Source organism: Somniosus microcephalus, chromosome 1, assembly GCF_052327205.1.
Source record: "Somniosus microcephalus isolate GS21.2 chromosome 1, FLI_Smic_1.0, whole genome shotgun sequence".
NCBI classification, from domain to species: Eukaryota; Metazoa; Chordata; class Chondrichthyes; order Squaliformes; family Somniosidae; genus Somniosus; species Somniosus microcephalus.
In genome coordinates this window covers 258,677,757-258,692,707 of record NC_140987.1, presented here as the reverse complement: position 1 = coordinate 258,692,707, position 14,951 = coordinate 258,677,757, and positions in this window count along the sequence as shown.

The following is a 14,951-nucleotide window of genomic DNA, read 5'->3' as shown; positions in this document are numbered from 1 at the left end:
CTCTGCAGCCTGCAGCCATTCAGAAACATTCTTTGCTTTCTTGGTCTTTGATAGCTGAATGCAGACTCCCTGATGAGATGATAAATACTTGAAGGGTAAAGTTTGCAGGGCGATGAGGAAAGGGCATTGGGAACTAATTGGATTGCTCTTTCAATGAACCGGTACAGACACGATGGGCCAAATGGCCTTCTTCTTTGCTCTTTCTTTCTATGATTCTATGGCTGGAATTTTTTCAAGGGAGGTGGGTTGGGGGCAGGGGGCCTCCAAGACGGGCGAGAAACCTCGGAGAACGAGGGGTCGCCAGGCGGGGGTGGGGGCGTTGGTTGGCCGCAGGATTGGCAGGGGGTCAGTGATCGGCGGTGGGGGCTGGGGTGGGCGGGGGTCAGCCAGAGTTTCATGAATTGTGTGGGACACGTCCACAGGCAGTTCAATTCAAAATGGGGGTGAAAAAAGAGGCTGCCAGTCTCATTACAATATTTAAATTAAGGTATCACCCCCTGGGAGCAGGTTGGCTGTCCACCCCCACCCCCATCCTGCCCCTGTCGTGCCTCTGTTAAAGCCGGGAGTGGGCGGGTTGAAGACGGGCTCAGGTCGGGAATCCCATTTTTAACAATTTAACTGCCCCCAAGCTCCAAACCCACCTATTTTTTTAGGGTAAAAATTCAGCCTATGACATTTCACACCTTTTTCTTTTATTCGCTGCTCGGATGTGGGCATCACAGGCAAGGCCAGCATTTATTGCCCATCCCTAATTACCCTTGAGAAGGTGGTGGTGAGCCGCCTTCTTGATCCGCTGCTGTCCGTGTGGTGAAGGTACTCCCACAGTGCTGTTAGGGCGGGAGTTAGAATCATAGAATCATAGAATGGTTACAGCACGGAAGAAGGCCATTCGGCCCGTCAAGTCCGTGCCGGCTCTCTGCAAGAGCACTTCAGCTAGTCCCACTCCCCCGCCCTTTTCCTCGTAGCCCTGCAAATTTCTTTTCTTCGGATACATATCCAACTCCCTTTTGAATGCTGTGATTGAATGTGCCTCCACCACCCTTTCAGGCAGTGCATTCCAGATCCAAACCACCCGCTGCGTAAAAAGGTTTTTTCTTACGTCGCCTTTGGTTCTTTTGCCAATCACCTTAAATCTGTGTCCTCTGGTTCTCGATCCTTCTGCCAATGGGAATAGTTTCTCTCTATCTACTCTGTCCAGACCCCTCATGATTTTGAACACCTCTATCAAATCTCCTTTCAATCTTCTCTGCTCCAAGGAAAACAACCCCAGCTTTTCCAGTCTATCAACGTAACTGAAGTCCCTCATTCCTGGAATCATTCTTGTAAATCTTTTCTGCACCCTCTCTAAGGCCTTCACATAATTCTTAAAGTGTGGTGCCCAGAATTGGACACAGTACTCCAGCTGGGGCCGAATCAGTGTTTTATACAGGTTCATCATCATTTCCACACTTTTGTACTCTATACCTCTGTTTATGATGCCCAAGATCCCGTAAGCCTTTTTAATTGCTTTTTCAACCTGCCCTGTCACCTTCAATGATTTGTGCACACGTACCCCCAGGTCTCTCTGTTCATGCACCCCCTTCAGGATTGTACCCTTTAGTTTATATGTCCTCTCCTCATTCTTTCTACCAAAATGTAGCACCACACTTTTCTGTGTTAAATTTCATCTGCCACCTGTCTGCCCATTTCACCAGCCTGTCTATGTCTTCCTGAAGCCTATCACTATCCTCCTCAGTGTTCACTATACTTCCAAGTTTTGTGTCATCTGAAAATATTGAAATTGTGCCCTGTACACCCACATCCAAGTCATTAATATATATCAAGAAAAGCAGTGGTCTTAGAACTAACCCCTGGGGATAACCACTTCCTCCAGTCTGAAAAACAACTGTTCACCACTACTCTCTGTTTCCTATCACTTAGCCAATTCTGCCACTGTCCCTTTTATTCCATGGGCTTCAACTTTGCTGGCAAGCCTATTATGTGGCACTTTGACGAATGCCTTTTGGAAATCCATGTAAACTACCCTCATCAACCCTCTCTGTTACCTCATCAAAGAACTCAATCAAGTTAGTTAAACACGATTTGCCTTTAACAAATCCGTGATGGCTTTCCTTAATTAATCCACACTTGTCCAAGTGACTGTTAATTTTGTCCCTGATTACTGTTTCTAAAAGCTTCCCCACTACCGAGATCAAACTGACTGGCCTGTAGTTGCTGGGTTTATCTTCACACCCTTTTTTGAACAATGGTGTAACATTTGCAATTCTGCAGTTCCAGGATTTTGACCCAGTGATGATGAAGGAATAGCCATATATTTCCAAGTCAGGATAGTGTGTGACTTGGAGGGGCTGGTGTTCCCTTGCACCTGCTGCCCTTGTCCTTCTAGGCGGTAGAGGTCACAAGTTAGGGAGGTGCTGTCAAAGAAGCCTTGGCGAGTTGCTGCAATCATTATATGTTAATGAGTCCATCACAGATTCTTTTCTTAACTATTAAATTTGAAATAATTCAACCATTTTAAAATAATCTTCATTTCATAGAATTCTAGTGGTTATAATCCTTGGCATTTTTCAACTCTATGCTATCCCAAACATTGCACAAACCCTTGCCCAAACCCAACACACTGGAGGAACAATGCATTGCCCTACAGTAGGGTGTTACTAAGTTTTTACATTTCTAATTGTTATGATCAAATATAAAATAACTTAAACATCTCATCATACATCTATATATATTTCTTTACACTCAGAGTAGTGAGAATGCGGAACTCGCTGCCACATAGAGTGGTTGAAGCAGAGAGCAATGATACATTTAAGGAAAGGCTTGATGCATACACAAGGGAGATAGGGTAGGCGTAGAGAGGATATTTCCACTTGTGAGAGAGTCCAAAACTAGGGGCCATAAATGTAAGATAGTCACTACTAAATCCATTAAGGAATTCAGGAGAAACTTCTTTACCCTGAGAATGTGGAATGCTCTACCACAGGGAGTGGTTGAGGCGAATAGCATAGATGCATTTAAGGGGAAGCTAGTTAAGTACATGAGGGAAAAAGGAATAGAAGGTTATGCAGATTGGGTGAGATGAAGAGGGATGGGAGGACCCTTGTGTGGAGCATAAACACCAACATAGACCAGTTGGGCCGAATGAATGGCTTGTTTCTGTGCTCTACACTCTACAACAACAAGAACAACAACTTGCATTTATATAGCTTAATGCTAAACACTAGTGATATCAATAAAAGACATTTTTGACACTGAGCCACAGAAGGGGATATCAGGCCAGATGACCAAAAACTTGATCAAAAAGTTAGGTTTTAAGGAGCATCGTCAAGGAGGAGAGAGAGGTAGAGAGGCGGAGAGGTTTAGGGAGGGAGTCCCAGAGCTTAGGGCCAAGACAGCTGAAGGCATGGCCACCAATGGTGAAGCGATGAAAATCGGGGATGCACAAGAGGCCAGAATTGGAGGAGCGCAGAGATTTTGGAGGGTTATAGGACTGGAGGAGATTACAGAGAGAGGGAGGCCATGGAGGGATTTGGAAACCAAAATGAGAATTTTAAAATCGAGGCATTGCCGGACGGGAACCAATGTAGGTCAGCGAGCACAGGGGTGATGGGTGAACGGGACTTGGTGTGAGTTAGGGTACAGGCAGCAGAGTTTTGGATGAGCTCAGGTTTATGGAGGGTGCAAGGTGGGTGGCCGGCCAGGAGAGCGGGATATCTAAGATCTCCAGCGATAGCAAGAAGCAGATCTACCAAGACTTGGAGTACAGGCATACTGTCGCTTTTGCATTGATGTAATTTTGGTTGCACATTGACACGGAAGTGTCAGTATAACTTCGGAATCAGTTTGGTGGTCTAACTCCTGAGCACGAGATGTGAGACCACCTCCAATACATATCTTTTCAAATTTGCTCTGGGTGAAGTGTAACTTCAGCCCAGTGCAAAACCACATTTTAAAAGTCGCCAAGTGGTCCCCAGGAACTCATTGCAACTTTATACACTTACTTTTCAATGGAAGACTGAATAGGCTGGGGCTCTTTTTTGTCAAAAACAGAAGACTGAGGAGTGACCTGATAGAGGTCTTTAACACAATGAAAGGGTTTGATAGGGTAGACGTACAGAATATGTTTTCCCTTTTGGGGGAGTCCAAAACTAGGGACCATAAATACAAGATAGTCACCAATATATCCAATAGGGAATTCAGGAGAAACTTCTTTACCCAGAGAGTGGTGAGAATGTGGAACTCACTACCACATGGAGTAGTTGAGGTGAATAGTATAGATGCATTTAAGGGGAAGCAAGATAAGTACACGAAGGAGAAAGGAATTGAAGGATATGCTGATAGATTGACAGGAAGTAAGGTGGGAGGAGGCTCGTGTGGAGCATAAACACTGCCATAGACCAGTTGGGCCAAATGGCCTATTTCTGTGCTGTAAATACCATGTAATTGTGTGTTTTTAATGTTTTCTCTCCTGAGGATCACAATGAGCCATTCAGGATTAGAGCACTGCTCGTACATCCATCCATGTAGAGAATCTTCTCACTATTCTCCGTATGAGGTACAGATGGTAGTGGGTCTGCCAGTTTAACATCGCACTCCACAGATACTAATCCAGGAATGATATCTGCAATATAATCGCAGCATTAGCAGCTGGTCAGATGCATCACAAATGACATTTAATATTGAGAGTTGTAAGGCAATACATATTGGTACTAAAAATAGCCATGATTATTACAAAATGAAAGGTATAACATTAAATAAGGGGAATCAGCAATAACGGATCTGAGGGTAATAGTTGATGAAGCTTGGAAAGTGTCATCATATTGTACAGGATTGGTTGCAACAGCAAATAAAATTCTGAAGTGTCAATATAGATTGGTGATTCTGAAAAGTGCAAGTGAGATCATGCATGCATCATTGTAAAGAAAGAAAGACTTGCATTTATATAGCACCTTTCACGACCTCAGGATGTCCCAAAGCGCATTACGGCCAACTATGTAATTTTGAAGTGTAGTCACTGTTGTAATGTAGGAAACGCGGCAGCTAATTTTGCACACAGCAAGATCCCACAAACAGCAATGTGATAATGACCAGATGGCTAGAAATTCGGTATAGCCCTGTTTGGGGAGCTAACTTTTGAAAAGTAGAAAAAGTAGCGCCAAGAGCCAATGATTCTTTCCAGCCGGGAAATTCAGCTTTAGCGCTCCAAGACGGAAGTGGAGCTCTAAATCAAGTGCTAACCACTTCTCTTAGGGTGCTAAAGTCCAAGAGCGGGGCAGTAGCAGCAGAGCGCTGAACAATTTGGAGCGCATTGCTAACGGCATCAGAGGCTGCTTACCTCGCTTAAAGGGAAGGGCCAATGATGGTGCACAACCTACTTGTCAGCAGTTCTGTTTTGCAAGGCGACCTGAGTGACTGCCATTACAGCCCCAAACACTCTCACAAAGTGGAGGGCTTGGACATCTTGCAGCAATGAAACATCAAAAAGTTTGTGCAGGCTCCAGGCTGGTGCAAATAATAAAGGTTGGCCGACCTGAAAACCATTGCCTTTAATTAGCGCTCCCCAAGCGGCCAGCCGAGTTGACAACACCTCCTCTTCCTGCCGTTGTTCATGCCCGGCGATACAGCAGGGGGCGGGAAGCAAATTAACATCCAGGGCGATAACGGGACGCTGTGCACTTTATGATGTCATGATCTGCGAGGTGCGAGAGGCCCAGGCGCTAAGAGTTAGTGGCAGCGCTAAACCAGCACTGAAGTTCGCGGGTGTTGCTGCATTCGCCACGCCCAGTCGTTAACCCCTTAGTGCCGCATTAGCGCCCCCCCCCCCCCAGGCGCTAACAGGAGGTGCTAACCAACCAAATTCCTCCCCAATCTGTTTTAGTGATGTTGGTTGAGGGATAAATATTGGCCAGGGCACCGGGAATAACTCCCCTGCTCTTCTTCAAAATAGTGCCGCGAGATCTTTTACGACCACCTGAGAGAGCAGACGGGGCCTCGGTTTTAACATCTCATCGGAAAAACGGCACCTCCGACAGTGCAGCACTCCCTCAGCACTGACACTGTGGAGTGTCAGCCTAGATTTTGTGCTCAAAGTCTCTGAAGTGGGACCTTCTGACTCAGAGACGAGACTCACCTCATTTAGATGGTTGAGTCACCTCAGTGCTGCTTCCACAATGTTTTGTGCACCTTGGCACATGTGTTGCCCGCCTTCTCTTTATAACAATGGCTCATTAGGAAATGCCTGAAGAATTCTGGGCGATGTATCCTGTTCAGCAGAGTTGGCTGATGCTGTCTGACATTTCAATTGAAGCTGATTAGCAGGCAGGCTTGCTGTATATCTTTGAAGAGCACTTAGAGCACTGAAACTCAACATAAAATAAATTGCTTTTATAACGACACCTTGTACCTACCCTGAACAACACATGCCATTTGAATTTTATTTGCAGTCAGGACTTAGTCCCTCAGAAGGACTTGTGCATTAGGAGAAACCTTAGCACAAAATTGAATGGTACCATTCTATTATAACTATCAGGAAAGACTGAACAGGCTGGGGCTCTTTTCTCTAGAAAAGAGAAGACTGAGAGGTGACCTGATAGAGGTCTGTAAAATCATGAAGTGGTTCGATATGGTAGAGGTAGAGAAGATGTTTCCACTTGTGGGGAATCCAAAACTAGAGGCCATAACTAAAAGATAGTCACTAATAAATCCAATAAGGAATTCAGGAGAAACTTCTTTGCCCAGAGAGTGGTGATAATGTGGTTGAGGTGAATAGCATAGATGCATTTAAGGGGAAGCTAGATACACACATGAGGGAGAAAGGAATAGAAGGGTATGCTGATGGGGTGAGATGAATTAGGGTGGGAGGAGGCTCGTGTGGAGAATAAACATCGGCATGGGCTAAAGGGTTAACGACCGGGTGCAGCGAATGCAGCGATGCCCACGAACTTCAGTGCCAGTTTAGTGCTGGTGCTAACTCTTACCGCCTGGACCTCTTGTGCCTCGCAGATCGTAACGTCATGGACCAATTGGGCCAAATAGCCTGTTTCTGTGCTGTAAAATTCTATGATATTCCATGTAATTTAGCAAATAATAGCACTTCAGACTGCAAAGGAAAAGGCTTCACAAAGATTCCTTACCTTCGTTTAACCATGCAAACAAAAATTGTCAGGGTGGAGTTTCCGCCGGGGCTCTCCGATCTCCCGCCAGAACATTGGTGGAAAATCGGCAGAGGTCTCGGAGAAACGGCATAAACAGCCGCTCGTGCTGTTTCCGTGGGAATTGTGCCGATCTTCCGCCAAAGTCAATAGCGAGAGATCGGGAAAACCTCGTAGAAAATCCAGGCAACAATATCCTCGTGCAGTTGGCAAAAATTCATCAACAAAAACTTTAATGCATTAATGAGTTCTACGTTGACTGCAGGTCTTTGCCTGCCTTACACATGAGACAGTCTCAAATCTACCTTTTCTGAAGATTTCTCTTTGTCGTACTACCTGTGCGAGAAATGGAAATAGATCTTAAAATGCCCGTTAGGGAGCTGAGTTCTTCATTAAGTGCCACCCCCAGGTTTCACCGGCTATATGCTCTGTGATGGATATGCTCATCGCATGCACCTTTCAATCAACTATAGTTCATTCATTTGAAGGCAGGGACTGAGGGCTTGTTCAAGAACTGTTTATGCTGATGAGGATGAGACAAAAAAGGATGATTACAGCACTCCTGATTAGCACAAATGAGAGGATCCTGTGTAATGCAATGATTAATTTTTAGCATAATTCAACTATATGACCAACTGTTGGGGCCGATGAAAAGATCTTTTACATCAAAATTTGAATAATCACACACCTGTCTAAGGGCTCCCAGTTAATTATAAATCTGGTCGGAATATGAAAGGATTATTTAATTCCAATTCCAAATCACTGCAATGTAGATCCATTAACAGAAGTTTTAGTTACAGATGAGCCTTATTGTTATCGAGAGTACACACTGAATGGTATGTAAGGAGATGAGCTAAGGCCTCATTAATTACATGAACACTCACGCATAACAAACAAGGATTTTTTTTGTTGCAAATCCAATAAATCAAAGTAAAATGTAAGGCCTATATCAAAAACAAAATGCTGCGGATGCTGGAAATCTGAAGTAAAAACAGAAAATGCTGGAAATACTCAACAGGATCTGTGGAGAGAGAAACAGAGTTAATATTTCAGGTCAATGAGCTTTCATCAGACCTATATCATGCAGGCTGTTCAGAATGGACAGCATGGTGACATACTACATTGAATTTGTAGTCCTATTTTCTAAGCAACTTGGTCGTGTTCGAGGTAAATCATTGTGCGTTTTTCAGGCCAAATCCACAATTACAATTTTTTTGTGAAAAAAGGGTTGTTGGGTATTTTTCCATGATAATTAGGTGGATATGAATTATATGACAATTGCCACTCGCCATTGGCAGCCGTGCCTTCACCCACCTAGGCCCTAAGCTCTGGAATTCCCTCCCTAAACCTCTCCACCTCTCCTCCTTTAAGACGCTCCTTAAAACCTAGCTCAGATATTTACTCAAATTTAAAACTCTCATCCTTGTATTCAAATCCACCCATGGCCTCACCCCCTCCCAATCTCCGTAACCTCCTCCAGCCCTACAGCTCTCTGAGATCTCTGCGTTCCTCCAGTTCTGGCCTCTTGCGCATCCCCGATTTTCATCACTCCACCATTGGCGGCCGTGCCTTCAGCTGCCTGGGCCCTAAGCTCTTGAATTCCCTCCCTAAACCTCTCCACATCTCTCTCCTCTTTTAAGATGCTCCTTAAAATTCTCATTCTTGTGTTCAAATCCCTCCATGGCCTCACCCACTCCCGTCATTGTGCCTGTAAAGTGCTTTGGGATGTCCTGAGGTCGTGAAAGGTGCTATAAAAATGCAAGCCTTTTCTTTCTTTGGCTATTCTCAAATTTGGTGGTATCCTGTACAATATCTTGTATTATATATCATGACCCACCACCTGCGCTCTCAACAACAGCAAAAAATTGCCTCCTGTATTTTTACAGGATGAAAGAAATGTGCGTGCGTAAGGTTATGAACATGTTGCAAGCAGCAGCCCCTGAATACAAATAACAGGTGTAAGGGTTGGAGGGTGGAAACAGCAGAACTAAGGAAGTAGGAACAAAAGAGATCAAGATGTGATCCAAAAGTTAGATTGTACTTGGACACACGTAAGTCCTTATACAGCTGGCAGCTCACCTGATTCAGCATCTGATCCATTAAAAAGAAGTCTGGAACAGCTGAGACTATTTACAATGGGCTCCAAAGGGCAATTTCAGCAGTCTTTAATCAGGATCTAAGGAAATACAGCAAGAGATGTATTATATGTAGTACAAATAAGAACATTCTATTTTTAAAATCTCTTCTGTAGTGCCTGTCCCATAGAATCATAGAATCATACAGCGCAGAAGGAGGCCATTCGGCCCATCGTGCCTGTGCTGGCTCTTTGAAAGAGCTATCCAATTAGTCCCACTCTCCCCACTCTTTCCCCATAGTCCTGCATATTTTTCCTTTTCAAGTATTTATCCAATTCCCTGTTGAAAGTTATTATTGAATCTGCTTCCATCACCCTTTCAGGCAGTGCATTCCAGATCGTAACAACTCGCTGCATTAAAAAATTCTTCTCATCTCCCCTCTGGCTCTTTTGCCAATTGTCCACTGGTTACCAATATGGGGTCAGACGTATTTCATGTGTCTTTGGGTGCAGAATTAGCCCTTTTTGTACCCATTTTCCACCCAGAAAATAGGTGCAACGAGGTCCAATTTCTATCTATGGTCTGCTTCCTTATTTAGTTCTTGAATTACCTGAAATTTAATTACTGGTAAAATTTACCAATGTCAGTTAGTTCCATGATTAAGGCTGTAGTTTGGTCTTGTTTTTCTCCATTATTTTGTTAGGTATTGGCGGCCGTGCCTTCAGCTGTCTGGGCCCTAAGCTCTGGAATTCCCTCCCTAAACCTCTCCAGCTCTCTCTCCTCCTTTAAGGCACTCCTTAAAACCTACCTCTTTGACCAAGCTTTTAGTCACCTGTCCTAATATCTCCTTATGTGTCTCAGTCAAATGTTTTTGATTACATTTCTGTGAGGCACCTTGGACGTTTTACTACATTAAAGGCACTATATAAATGCAAGTTGTTATTATTATCTGTCTCTCTCTGCAGCCTTCCTTTCCTCTGTAGTTAGCAAGAGTTGATTTTCTCTGGTAACCCTCCTTCTGGTAAGAATTTGTTCTGCTTGGCTTTGACCCCAACCCAACGATAGCCAGGCCATCAAGAGATTAAACTTATGTCCTACCATTTTGTATACCTACAAGATATTTATTGTCTCCTATCTCACTCTCTCCTACAGGCTCACCTGTGCGCCTGCCCAGAATTTGGAGACTTGCCTCTTCCTGCGGACGCGGGTACTTCCATTGTGGTGATCCTCTCTCAATGGTATTTTCTGGCATTGTTTATAGACCACCTTTTCCTTTAGAGGAGAGAGAGAGAGAGAAAAATCTCACTTTCCCCCACATGAGCTCATGCAGCCCATGGTGCTGAACATTGGAGGTCCATTCTTCTTTTAAATTAAGTGTCCTTGAAGACTAGTATTAAGCCCTGCAGCAGGCTAAATGGCATTGAGAGAGTGGCTGGTGAGTGTAGGTCATAGTTGAATGTTTGGAGAGGTGTTCAGATACATCTATGGAGAGACTGCTAGCAGAAGGTCCAGGCAGAGAGGGACAACAACAACAGCTTGCATTTATATAGCGTAATAAAACATCCCAAGGCATTTCACAAGAGCGTCATCAAAACAAAATTTGACACCAAGCCATATAAGGAGATATTAGGGCTGATGACCAAAAGCTTGGTCACAGAGGTAGGTTTTAAGGAGCGTCTTAAAGGAGGAGAGAGAGGTAGAGAGGTGGAGAGGTTTAGCAAGGGAATTCCAGAGCTTAGGGCCTAGGCAGCTGAAGGCACGGTTGCCAATGGTGGAGCGATTAAAATCGGGGATGCTCAAGAGGCCAGAACTGGGGGTGCACAGATATCTTGGAGGGTTGTAGGGCTGGAGGAGATTAGAGATATGGAGGGGGTGAGGCCATGGAGGGATTTGAAAACAAGGATGAGAATTTTAAAATTGAGGCATTGCTTAACCGGGAGCCAACGTAAGTCAGCGTGCACAGAGGTGATGGGTGAATGGGACTTGGTGCGAGTTAGGACATGGGCACTGAGGGCATAAAAGCCCCATAAGAGGGTGGTACAGGCCGTCTGGAGGTGGGTGACAGAGGCAGTCAGAGCAACCAGCATCACCACTAGGGTACTTAAGGAAGTGGCCCTAGAAATAGTAGATGCATTGCTGGTCATCCTCCAAAAGTTGATAGACTCTGGAACAGTTCCCATGGATTGGAAGGTAGCTAATGTTACCCCACTGTTCAAAAGAGGTGGTAGAGAGAAAACGGGGAATTACAGACCGGTAAGCCTGACATCGGTAGTGGGGAAAATACTAGAGTCCATTATAAAGGATGTAATAGCAGAGCACTTGGAAAAAAGTGACCGGATCGGACAAAGTCAACATGGATTTACAAAAGGTAAATCGTGCTTGACTAATCTACTGGAATTTTTTAAGGAAGTAACTGGTAAAATAGATAAGGGAGAACCAGTGGATGTGGTGTATTTGGACTTTCAAAAGGCTTTTGATAAGGTCCCGCATAAGAGATTAGCATGTAAAGTTAAGGCACATGGGATTGGGGGCAAGGTATTGACTTGGATAGAGAACTGGTTGGCAGACAGAAAGCAAAGAGTTGGAATAAATGGCTCTTTTTCCGAGTGGCAGGCAGTGACTAGTGGGGTACTGCAGGGATCGGTCCTTGGACCCCAGCTATTCACAATATATATTAATGATCTGGACAAGGGAACTAGATGTAATATCTCCAAGTTTGCAGACGACACAAAGCTGGGTGGGCGTGTGTGCTGTGAGGAGGATGCCGAGAAACTCCAGGATGATTTGGACAGGTTGGGTGATTGGGCAGAAGCATGGCAGATGCAATATAATGAGGATAAATGCAAGGTTATCCACTTAGGTGTCAAAAACAGGAAGGCAGATTATTATCTGAATGGCAATAGATTGGGAGAAGGGAAAGTGCAACGAGACCTGGGCATCCTTGTGCACCTGTCACTGAAGGTAAGCATGCAGGTGCAGCAGGCGGTTAAGAAGGCAAATGGTATGTTGGCCTTCGTAGCGAGAGGGTTTGAGTACAGAAACAAGGATGTCTTGCTGCAGTTGTACAGGGCCTTGGTGAGACCACATCTTGAGTATTGTGTGCAGTTTTGGTCGCCTTAGCTGAGGAAGGATGTTCTTGCCATGGAAGGAGTGCAGCGAAGATTCACCAGGCTGATACCTGGGATGGCAGGAATGACGTATGAGGAGAGATTGGGTCGATTGGGCTTGTACTCGCTGGAGTTTAGAAGAATGAGAGGGGATCTCATCGAAACTTATAAAATTCTAACAGGACTAGACAGACTAGATGCTGGAAGGATGTTCCCGATGGTCGGGGAGTCCAGAACCAGGGGTCACAGTCTAAGGATAAGGGGTAAGCCATTTAGGACAGAGATGAGGAGGAATTTCTTCACCCAGAGAGTGGTGAACCTGTGGAATTCTCTACCAAAGAAGGCAGTAGAGGCCAATTCATTAAATATATTCAAGAAGGAGTTGGATATATTTCTTAAGGCTAAAGGGATCAAGGGATATGGAGAGAAGGCAGGAACAGGGTACTGAATTTGAATGATCAGCCATGGTCTCATTAAATGGCGGAACAGGCTCAAGGGGCCGAATGGCCTACTCCTGCTCCTATCTTCTATGTTTCTATGTTTCTACCACAAGAGCTGCCAGAAAAGGTTCAGTGACCTCACAAGGGTGGGAAAGGTAAGTCAGCCTTGGCTCAGCAGGTAGCACTCTTGTGTCTGAGTCAGAAGGACATGGGTTCATGTCCCACTCTAGAGACTTGAACACAAAATCTAGGCTGACACTTCAGTGCAGCACTGAGGGAGGGCTCCGAGACAGCCTTCAGGGCCTCCATGTGCATGTGATGCTCATCCAGCATCCTTCATTTAATCTCAGGATCCCAGAGATCTGAATCCACGGGCTCGCGAGTCAGAGACTGACTTCTGCAAAGCCTCCATTCCCTTCTGACTCCCACAGCCATGTGATAATGACCAGAGAATCTGTTTTTGCTCAGAATATTGCAGATAAAGCAGGAGCTTGAAACAGCAACAGCCTGAATGGCTGATGCCTGATATGCAAATGTTTTCTATGTTTATCTACCAAAGCATTTTTAATGCAAATGATATGCACAAGCAAAACCTAAGGTATTGTACTGCTCCCACAGACACCCATATGATTAGCACAACTAATAAGCTACAAACAGACAAACAAAATAGTGAAAAGGGGAGTTGAAAGCAACTACAAATTGGATTCAATATAGAAATAAGAAAAATAGAGGGTTTCAAGATGGTGAGAGGTTTTGATAAAGTGGATCGAGAAAGACTATTACCGCTGGCGAGTGGGTTAATAACCAGAGGCCATAGATTTAAAATTATTGGCAAAAGATCCAGAGGGGAGAAGAGGAGATGTGTTTTCACTCAGAGTTGTCGGGATCTGGAACGTTCGACCTGAAAAGATGGTGGAAGCTGATTCCAGAAATAATTTTAAAAGGGAGTTGTCCGGTAGGAATGAGGAACTTACAGGGTTACGGACAAAAAGCGGGGGGGGAAGGCAGTGGGGCCAATGTTCCTTTTAAGCTGCACAGTCGCAGAGCGCTCTGGAGGTCCCGCGCAGCCGGTCAGCCGGCTTTTAAATAGACAAACTGCACATGCACGGAATTTTGAATGGCCTGTGCTGACCATTAAAGGGGCCGTGCGGGTCAAAAAATATTAGAGGGAACGTTGTATGGGACCAAGCACGACTGCTCTTTCAAAGAGCCGGCACAGGATGACAGGCCGAATGGCCTCCATCTGTGCTGTAAATTTCGAAGATTCTATGATTCTAAGAACCAACAGAGGGACCCAGCCTTTATGCGGAAGAACAGGTGCATCTACTGAATCAGCAACCCTTTCACAATGAGATTAGCACTGCAATAGATAATAAAATGGCAACATCCTGCTCCTCCTTGTTTTATGAGACTGAAGCATTGGTTTATATATATACTAGCTGAAGTGCCCGGCGGTGCCGAGGCTTTTTCGAGGGCATGTTGTTGTTGGAAGAGAGAGAGAGAGAGCGACTGGGGGGGGGGGGAGAGAAGAGAGAGAGAGAGCGCGACTGGGGGGGAAGAGAGAGAGCGACTGGGGGTTAGAGAGAGAGCGACTGGGGGAAAGAGAGAGAGCGACTGGGGGAAAGAGAGAGAGGAGGGGGGGGAGGGGCGAGGGGAGCGGGGGGGAGGGCAGAGGGGAAGGGGCGGGAGGGGAAGGGAGGGGGGAGAGGGGGGGGCGGAGGGGAAGGGAGGGGGGAAGGGGCGGGGGGAAGGGAGGGGGGAAGGGAAGGGAGGGGGGGAAGGGAGGGGGGAAGCGGCGGGGGGGGAAGGGAGGGGGGGGAAGGGGCGGGGGGAAGGGGGGGGAAGGGGCGGGGGGAGAAGGGGGGGGGGGCGGGGGGGAAGGGGGGCGGGGGGGCCCAGGCCGAGAGCCCCGCTCTCCGAGCCCCGCCCCCCCCCCGGCCGAGCCCGATTGCGGCTCTGAGAGACGGCCGGCGGCCGAGCCCCGCCCCCCCCCCCGGCCGAGCCCGATTGCGGCTTTGAGAGACGGCCGGCGGCCGAGCCCCGCCCCCCCCCGGCCGAGCCCGATTGCGGCTCTGAGAGACGGCCGGCGGCCGAGCCCCGCCCCCCCCCCGAGCCCGATTGCGGCTTTGAGAGACGGCCGGCGGCCGAGCCCCGCCCCCCCCCGGCCGAGCCCGATTG